Source organism: Balaenoptera ricei, chromosome 5 (assembly GCF_028023285.1).
Source record: "Balaenoptera ricei isolate mBalRic1 chromosome 5, mBalRic1.hap2, whole genome shotgun sequence".
NCBI lineage: Eukaryota > Metazoa > Chordata > Mammalia > Artiodactyla > Balaenopteridae > Balaenoptera > Balaenoptera ricei.
Genome location: NC_082643.1, coordinates 101,822,546 through 101,832,113, shown reverse-complemented (window position 1 = coordinate 101,832,113; position 9,568 = coordinate 101,822,546).

The following is a 9,568-nucleotide window of genomic DNA, read 5'->3' as shown; positions in this document are numbered from 1 at the left end:
CTTCCTAGTTTCAACATGTTTTTGTTTTCAGAAGAGGATACTCCTTTTATGCAGGTAACATTACTTTTTTCATATTTCTTTGCCTTTAAGATTTAAACTTCTGGTATTGATAACAATAAGATTTAAAGAAGTAAGATTTATTATGAAGTTAAGCAGCCAGTGTCAATTAATGTTACTGACTTGCGGGCTATTTTGACAATTGGGATGGCAGTATATCAGATGGCTTGAAATAAAAGATATTCCTTAATATGCTTATAAAAATGGAAAGGAATTTTGCATTTAGAAGAGTTAGTCTTTAAGAAGATTGTTTTTATTTTAAAAATAGCGTGTGTGTGTGTGTATGTGTGTTTCCTGAATATTCTAGATGATAGATCGTTCCCTGCAAACTGAAAGCCACACCTCCAGGAATGAAATTAGGAAAAGTAGAAATGAAAGCAAGATTTGTAGAAATGATGTAATATTATCTAAATCACCCAAATCTAATCCAGGTCATTTGTGTAGAAATTGTGAAAGGGATAAGAAGGTAGATTATAACCAAGAAATCTTATACCTAAGTAATGAAAGTATTCTACCTCTGAATGAAGAATCTCTTCAGAGGGAAATGGCTGGCATAGCATCTATGAAAGGCAGGGATCGATCCAAAGTGTCTAGAACTGACATTGTTTCTACAGAAAGCATGCATTTGCTAATAGGTGCCAGCCATTAAGATCATCTAATTCATTACTCTTCTGACTCTGTGATCATTGGACAACCTTGGGGTCATATTTGGCTTCACATTTGGCTTTGCATCTAGGAAGAAAAAGTGCTGTTCAGCAAATATAGGAAGCTCTCCACTTGGTGGTTAGATCTTTCCCCATGGATGATTTTTATGCATAAGGCTGTAAGAACTTGGTTAATGGTGAAACCATGTGGGATTCAGATCCATACTTTGTGTACTGATATTCACCCTCTGACCTTGCAAAACGGAAGGCTGTGCCCCACACTGTGGTGAACAAATTGAGATATTGCTGTGGGACCATTCGGATGGTCTATCTCAGGTAACATCAAATTTTCTTGGCCGTGTTTTAAATTTAAATTTAAATTTAAGTTCCTTGTAGAAAATGAGGAAAACACAGAAGTTTATTGACAACAGCTAATCATTTAGAGATAAGCCCCCATACAAGCTGTACCAATTAGAACTATCCTTGGGGTTTTTGAAGATAATTGGTTTCCCTCTCTGGTGGCCACACTGTGAGCAGATGTCTGGAGTAGTCCACCACGAGGTCCTCCTCTGCCATATGGATAGAGCCAGTCTGCAGAAGAAAAAACATCTGACAACCGGCAGAGTGAAGCACAGATAAGGGATGGACAGTGAAGGCCCTGCCTGTCCTCTACTTGTTTCTGAGGCCTAGTTATATTTGTTCTTACCCATCGTTTGATTATGTAAAACAAATACCGAAAAACATTCAAACTAATAAAGGTTCTATTGTTTAATATGGAAGATGCCTTGTTAAGGTGATGGGGAGGGACCCAAAAGGGAAGGGATTGTGAAAAATGGTGCCATGGGCACAGGAACCTAGTGAATATCAGCATTTGTCACCGTTTGCCCCCTTTGTAAACTGAGCCTTGGCTTGACACTTCCTACTAATCCATGCTGGCATACTTCAAAACATCAATACAAATCTGATATTCTTTAAGCCACATGGCTTGCTTTTTAATATTAGTGCCTCTGTTACTCCAGTGAGGCCATGGATTGGGTGGGGACAACTCTTTAAAAGTGTTGCCAAATGCAAGTTCACGTGCCCCATGCACAGTGAGGCCAAACAAACTGAAACATTGGAGTTTGGAGCTGAGAAAGGTTTATTGCAAGGGCCAAGCAAGGAGAATGAGTGGCTTGTACTCAAAAAAACAAACTCCCTGATGGTTTTGAGAGAAGAGTTTTTATAGGCAAAATTTGGGGTGAGGGCTGCAGAGTGTGTGACTTTCTTCTGACTGGTTGGTGGTGAGGTAACAGGGTGGTGTTCTGGGAATCTTGTGCTCAGCCTGAAGTCACCATCCTCCACCTGGGCGGGGGCCTTAGTTCTTGCAAAAGAAGTCAAAGATAATATTGTTTTGTATATTCCTTGGGGAGGAACCAGGACGCTGCTTTATTGCTTCACCATTGTTTCTTGACTGCTCCTCATTTGTTTCTGCATTCCCTCCCTTCTCTAAGTAGTAACTGTTTGAATCTGCCCTTTGGAACTCAGGCTGACACCTTTTCCCTACAAACAAGAAACAGGGGTCATGGAAAGACGTTTGTAACTGGGAGAGCCTCGCAGGGTCCTCCTTCATTTCAAAAGCAAGAACTTTCTTGCTAGAAAGATTTGACTCAAGAATGATTTTCATAGAGTTGAATCATGTGTCTCAAGAGATATGAGTTACTTGGAAAAAGAGAAGTTATGCTTACTTCTTGAAAGAAAATTGAATAAAAATACTCATCAAATAATTCTTTCAGACAATGAATACTAAACTGACAATTGTACTCTTCTGGATTTAAGTAAGGAGTTTGTGTTGAAATGTTTTGCACCACTCTTTTTCTGTGATAAGAAGAGACCATAATTAACAGGTGAGATTCAGGTAACCATTAAAGACATAATAAAAGGCTGAGTAACGGCTAAGATTCTTTTAGATTAAACATAAATTTGAATTTTTACTATTTTAGGTTATTAGAAACACATACTTTGGTGTGGTAAATATGTTGAACAAGTTACAATGGTGGTTAAACAGTGAGTTTTGCAATAAAGAAAGCATTTGTATTGTTCCCCAAATTCAGAACTTTCAGAACAAGGAAGGAAGAGGGAAGAAAGTGTACTTTCATTTATATGCACATGTTTTCTGTTATTAGGCAACTGTATAGGAATTCTATACCATCTTGTTGGTTCTAAGTAGATTTCCCTAAAATAGGAAGCCTAATGGGCATGGGCCACAGTCTCAGGGAGCTAACACACTGATTATAAAGACAAAACATGCTTGTTATGCACACACAATACATGTATGAAATAAAATAAGAGGAGTTGGGTAATGTAGAAGTTGAAATTAAGCAGGACCCCGTAGGGCCCTCCCAGGTACAAAAGCCTTTTCATGTCCCCAGTTTCTTATTTGCAGGATAAAGGCTTCAGCCTCCTAGACCTTCCTGAATACCAAAGAGCAGATTCAAAGAGTTGTTAATCAGGGAAGTAAGGGAATGAAGAAATGAAGGAGGAGCAATCGAAAAAGGATAGTGCGGGCTATTGAAGCAGGATCCTGGTTCCTCCTCAAGGGAGATACATAACAATATCTTTGAGTTCTTCTAGAGAAACTAAGGCCCCCACCCAGGTAGAAGTGAAACTGTGCAAGTAAGATTGGGACTTGAACCCATGGTCTTTTAATTGAGATCACACACCTGGTCTCAGGACTTAATGAAACTCAGGTTCTTGATGTCTCATGGCAGAAAAAATTCAGTGAGAGACAAAGTGATCGGTAAGAAGTGGATTTATTTAGAGAGAACCACACTCCACAGACAGAGTGTGGGCCATCTGGGAAGGCGAGAGGCCCCAAAATATGGGGTGGTTAGTTTTTATGGGCTGGGTAATTTCATAGGCTAATGAGTGGGAGGATTATTCCAACTACTTCAGAGGAAAGAGTGGGGATTTCCAGGAATTGGGCCACCACCCACTTTTTGGCCTTTTATGATTAGCTCTGAACTGTCAGGCTGCTGATGGTTGTGTCATTTAGCTAATGTATTACAATGAGCATATAATGAGGCTTAAGGTCTACTGGAAGTCAAATCTTCCACCATCTTGGATCTAGTTAGTTCTAACCAGTTTTTGTCATGTCCTATGGCTATGTCATTCTTTTAAAAGTTGTGCCCTGCCTGCTCCCTCCTGTTTCAGAAGATGGTAACTACATGCTGGAACCCCAGACTGGTTGAAATCAGGAGGCTGATGATTCACAATCCTGGAACCCCCCACTTACCTCACCACCCACCAATCATAAGAAAGTCACACACCCTGCAGCCCTCACCCCAACTTTTGCCTACAAAAACTTCTCCTGAAAACCACTGGGGTGTTCAGGTTTTTGAGCACAATTCACCCATTTTCCTTGCTTGGCCCTGCAATAAACCTTTCTCTGCTCCAAACTCCGACGTTTCGGTTTGTTCAGCCTCACTGTGCGTCCAGTACACGAACTTGCATTCGGTAACAAAATGAGGACAAAGTGGAAGAAAATGAATGTGTACATTTGTGGGAGGGTGGCTGGAATGGACTGAATTAATCAATGAAGCCATCTACAGGAAGGCAGCCTGGAACTTGGTTTTGAAAGAAATGATGGATGCTGGATGGGCAGAGGGGATGGAAGGCCTGAACAAGTTAAGTACCTTAAGTACCTTAATCTAGGGCAGTACTAGAAAATATATATTCATACAATTAAAGGCATATTCACTCCTGAAGTGGGCATTTTCCTTAATTTAGATTTACATAAAACAGTAGATAGCATTTTGACTAACGAATGGCAGAGGAGCTAATTTAAAGTAAGTCTAAAGCAAAGGCAGATTTACTTCCATTTCCTAGACTAAATATGTAATATATAAAACAGGAAGGGTGAGTGAGGAAGCTTATTTTTACAGGCATGATGATGAAGAGGTGGAGCCTAAGGCCTTTGGAGCCACAACTGGGTTTGCTTTGCTGTTTTCTAGCTTTACGACTGTGGGCAAATCACTCAACCTTCTCCGTGTCTTGTTTTCTTATTTGTGAAATACACAAATGGACCTACCATAGGGTTTGGGGAAGACTGACTGAGATAATTCATTCATTCTGCAAATATGTTTGGGGTCCTTCTATGTGCCAGGAAATATTCTAGGCATGGGAGAGAAAGCAGGTAAGCTAGGCAGACAAGCGCTTGCCCTACCAGTGCTTCCATTCTAGTGGAATTAAATGGTCAACAAACGAATGCGTGAATAAAATATCAAGAAGAGATAAGTACTCTGCCTAAGATGAAGTAGAGAGATACAGCGGAGGTTGACTGGACAGCAGCTCACAGGTTAGAGAAGGTCATTCTCAGATCTGAATGTCGCAGTGAAGTCAGCCATGAGGAAATGAGGAGTAGCTGTTGCAGGAAGAACTGCTAATGCTAAGGTCCTGGGGCAGGAATCAGCTTGATGTGTTTGAGGAGCAGAAATATGGTCATTGCAGCTGGAGGATATTGGGGTAGAGTAGTAGCAGGTGGAATCAGATCACGAAGGGCTTTGACCACAAGGATAGGAAACATGTTTTGTCTTAAGTGCAATGAAAAACCCCTAGAGAATTGGGAACTGGCGAATGACATGATTTCATAATGGATGTAACATGTTCACCACTGGTTCTGGCACAGGAAGAACACTCTGTATGTGTTAGCTGATATTACCATTTCATATAATCCTCACACCAGCCCTATGTGATGGTTACTGTGAAAGAAAATCATTCCAAACCTGATCTGGGGCACAACTTTGTGGGTTGATGTGATTTTCAGCCTCTTTGGGAAGGATCTAGCATTCCTAATAAAGCTCCGGAGTATTTTTCTGATGGACTTTAAAGCAATTTAGATTCCTTTTGGGAAGTTAGATTGACTCCACTCTGCTCTTGTTTAGATGTGCCCAGTAACCCTTAACCATATATTCAAAGGTACAACACTGTTTAAGCCACATGCTTTCCTAATAACCTTCAAACCAGACATTTCTCTTTTAAAAGTTTAGTTGAGTGGTGTTTAAGTCACTTTTGGTGTCTTCCCCAAAGAAAATATTTGAACTAGCTTTTTTTTTTTTTTTTTTTTAAGTCTTTCCCTTTGCCAACAAGCTTGAAATGAAATGTGGATAAATGTTTATACATCATTAATATCACCATTCTACAGACAAGGAGACTGAGCCTTAGAAATGTTAAGTAACTTGGTCAACGCCACAGATTTCCACCCAAAGCCTATGCATTTAAGCACTCCACTGTTCTACCCCCAGGAAGACCAAACTCAACTTAAGCTAGTTTTCCAAGAAGAAGCAAAGCAATTCTGAACCTGAGGGATGGCACAGTCCCCAGTAATCATACTTTCTTTTATTGCAATTCCATTGTTATCTGTTTTATTTTATATTGATTTTTAAAGGCTGGTATTATATAATTCATTGTAACCTCGCTTTATTCCACCCAAGATGTATGTGTAGTTCATCTCCACTTTACTCTGCTTTCTGATTTTTAGGGGTTTTAATTTGTTCTTTCACTAACTGAACCAATCCTAACTAGAATGGACCTTTTCTCCTATTTGTCAAGATTCACAAAATCTTTTCTTCTGGTCTAGGACATCACTTACTTGAATCTTCTGTGCTTCCAAGCCCAGAGATTTAAATCATTAGTGTCTATGATTAATGCCAAACATACAGCCAGATTGTATGAGTCTGCCAAGCTGAAGTAAACAATGTATTAGCCCTTGTGAGAAAAATCCTGAATGAGATCATTGAAGGCTGCTAAAACAGTCTGGATTGGGACTTCTCTGGTGGCGCAGTGGTTAAGAATCCACCTGCCAATGCAGGGGACACAGGTTCGATCCCTGGTCTGGGAAGATCCCACATGCCGCTGATGAAACTAAGCTCGCGCCTAGAGCCCATGCTCCACAACGGGAGAAGCCACTGCAATGAGAAGCCCGTGCACCACAACGAAGAGTAGCCCCTGCTCACTGCAACTAGAGAAAGCCCGCGCACAGCAACGAAGACCCAACGCAGCCAAAAAAAAAACCCAACAAAATACTCAGGGTTATTTTGGACTGGAGGATGGGGGAAGTCCCTACTTCTAGCTAACAAGCATCATTCTCTTAGAATGAAATCGATTCCATGGATGCACTGGAACCAGTTTAAATAAGCTCATGTTAAATTTTCAGGAAATTTGTGAAGTAGTTGATGCCAAGTTGGTAGCTTGAAACTGGCCACCGTGGGAGTATTTATACCACAGAAATTGGCAAATGCCACAAATCAGGGCTTTCATACCCCATAGAGCCAGTTTTTAAACACTCAGCAGTACACACCTGCAAGTGCCCTTCTGGTTCTTGTTTTTCTGCCTAGTTATAGAACAAGAGGACATGAAAAAACAGTGGGATGGTTTCCAGGACAGGTTTTTGCTGGCATTTGGTTTCCTGCCTGCATTTTTCCCGTGTCACATACACTGCCAAGAGTTCTGTAGTCAAACAGACCCCACATTCCTAGTGGAAATGAAGTTTACTATTATTTTCCCCTCAGTTGAATCCCAGATCCATTACTAGCTCTGTGACTTGGGCTGGTCAGTTATCCACATCTCTAGACCCATATCACTATAGTGAGGATAATATTGCCAACATCAGAGTTTGCAAGTGTTTATGGGATGGGGAGGGTACTCAGGAAAGGCTTTGCTTAGAACTTGGTGCATTGTAAGTTTCAATAAGCGATGGCTCTAATTAAAATGATATTATTATTTACTAGGTGTTCACAGACACTCAGAGGACTCTTGCCCTTGAGGCACTTGTAATGTGCTAGGGTCTAGAGGCTTCACATTTCTGGTCCAAAGCCCTGAACCAGCCTGGCTTGCACCATTTCCCCACAAGATGGCGCTCTGTTTCTGCCTGTGCTCAATGAGGCTGGGAGCCCGGGCCCAGGTGGGATTCCTTTGTAATCCAAGCCACAACAACCACACTTTCTCCGTTTCATTCAAGGCCTGCCTCCCAGTGAAGTAACTACCAGTGCAAGGAGCTTGACAAGCTTTTCGGCTGGAAAGAAGTGGGAGAAAGAAACCTTTCTTGAAGTATGTTGAGTTGGCCTGGATGGCTTTTCACTGACATGAAGAAGGAAGATTTTTGTGTCTCTGTGCAACATCTTCGTTTTATTCGCTGCAAGGATGTTTTTAACTGGTAAGAAGCTGAAGTCTTTGGGGGGTTCTTTCTGTTCTCTTCTATCTTGGTTCCTTTTTCCTCATTCTCCAGAATCTTCAAGGTAACATGATAGAGTAAAATCAATATGGGGTCAGCAATCAGTCAGACCTAGATTTGACATATGATTCTGAAGCTTATCAGCTTAATTACCTTGGGCTACTTATTTGACTTTCTAACCTTCAGCTTCCATAAAATGGGGCTATCTATATCTATCTATCTATCTATCTACCTATCATCTATCTATCTATCTGCCTTAGGTTAGTCCTGTACTTCACAACCTCCTACACATTAGATTCACCTATGGAACTTTTCAAATGTAGTTGATTCCTTGGCTCTAGTCCAAAAGACTGATTCAATTCGGCTGGGTTCAGCCCAAGTATCAGTCTGTTTCAGGACTTCCCCTGTAATTCTGTGTGCAGTGAGAGTTAAGAATGGCTGAGATCCTATTATTAAGCAAGCCTCTCTAAGCCTCATTTGGCTCACATGCTCAGAAGCTGGAAGTCCCTAGACCTCAACAGCTCATACAAATGCAAAATGAATCTCTTTTGCTAACAGTCACTTTGTGACTGCCATCCTTCACCTGTTCAGATCAGCAGGCAGTGCAGGCTCTCCCACACCCACACCTTGTCTTCAGAGACCTTTCCTGGGAAGCCCAAGAACCCCTATTGCTGCTCTGCAGGTGAGAAGAACAAAACCTGGGATGCCTGGCCCTTGCTGAAGCTGGGCAGTCCCTGTGGTCAGGAGAAATGTCAGCTCTTGCCGCGGCTCCACAGAGAACAGTGGACAATGCTCCTTCTCCTGTGTTACCCTTGGTCAAGGATACTCTTCTGTCCAATGGGCCTGGGTTGCCAGGGGTGCGGCCCATCAGAGGTCAGCTCTTTCATTTCACACAGAAGCAACCATATTCCCTAAGGCCCAGCCCATCCCCCAGAGAGCAGTATCATGAGCTAAAGCACTCACTGCCCAGAACCAGCTGCTTCAACAGCCTTTGCCTGGGTTGCCCAGTCCACACTCCTCCCTCTTGATGAATTTCCTCTTGGAGACCCTTCTCTTTCTTCCCACCGTCTGGCCTCAAGTAGGCCCACCCTTGTCAGATGTGTTCTAAAGAATATAATAAGTAGATAAATACCAAACTATTTTCTCGCAGAAGGCTCCTTGACCCACCATGTAGTTTCACATATGTAAACTGTTGTATGAGAGAGGATTCATTCTGAATTTACGTATCAGCCTCTTCTAAACCCAGGCCCTTTCCAAACCCCATCTCCACCGAAGAAGTCCCTTTCCCAAAATCAATGGGTAGGAATGCACTTACTTTGCACACCTGTAACTCAAAGGGACTGCTGAAATGATTGTTTCCAAGATAAAAGACAACTTGCCCCAAAAGTAAGTTCAAGTTTTTACCCTGAGCACAGAAATCACATAAAATAGCCAAGATGGCAGTGTTCTTAGTTTCAATTAAGTCTAGGATTTACGCTCCTCTGGACAGCCCATTATATGTAAAGGGGGTTGACATGAATGGCAGCCTCACAGGGTGGCAGAAAATAAGTGAGAAAAGATGCAGAAAGAGCAATTTGTAATGCCTTACTGTCACTGTTACTAATTATGAATGCTCATCAGCATCTAATCAGAGTTGTCCCTTTGAAAAGTGGGTACCTCA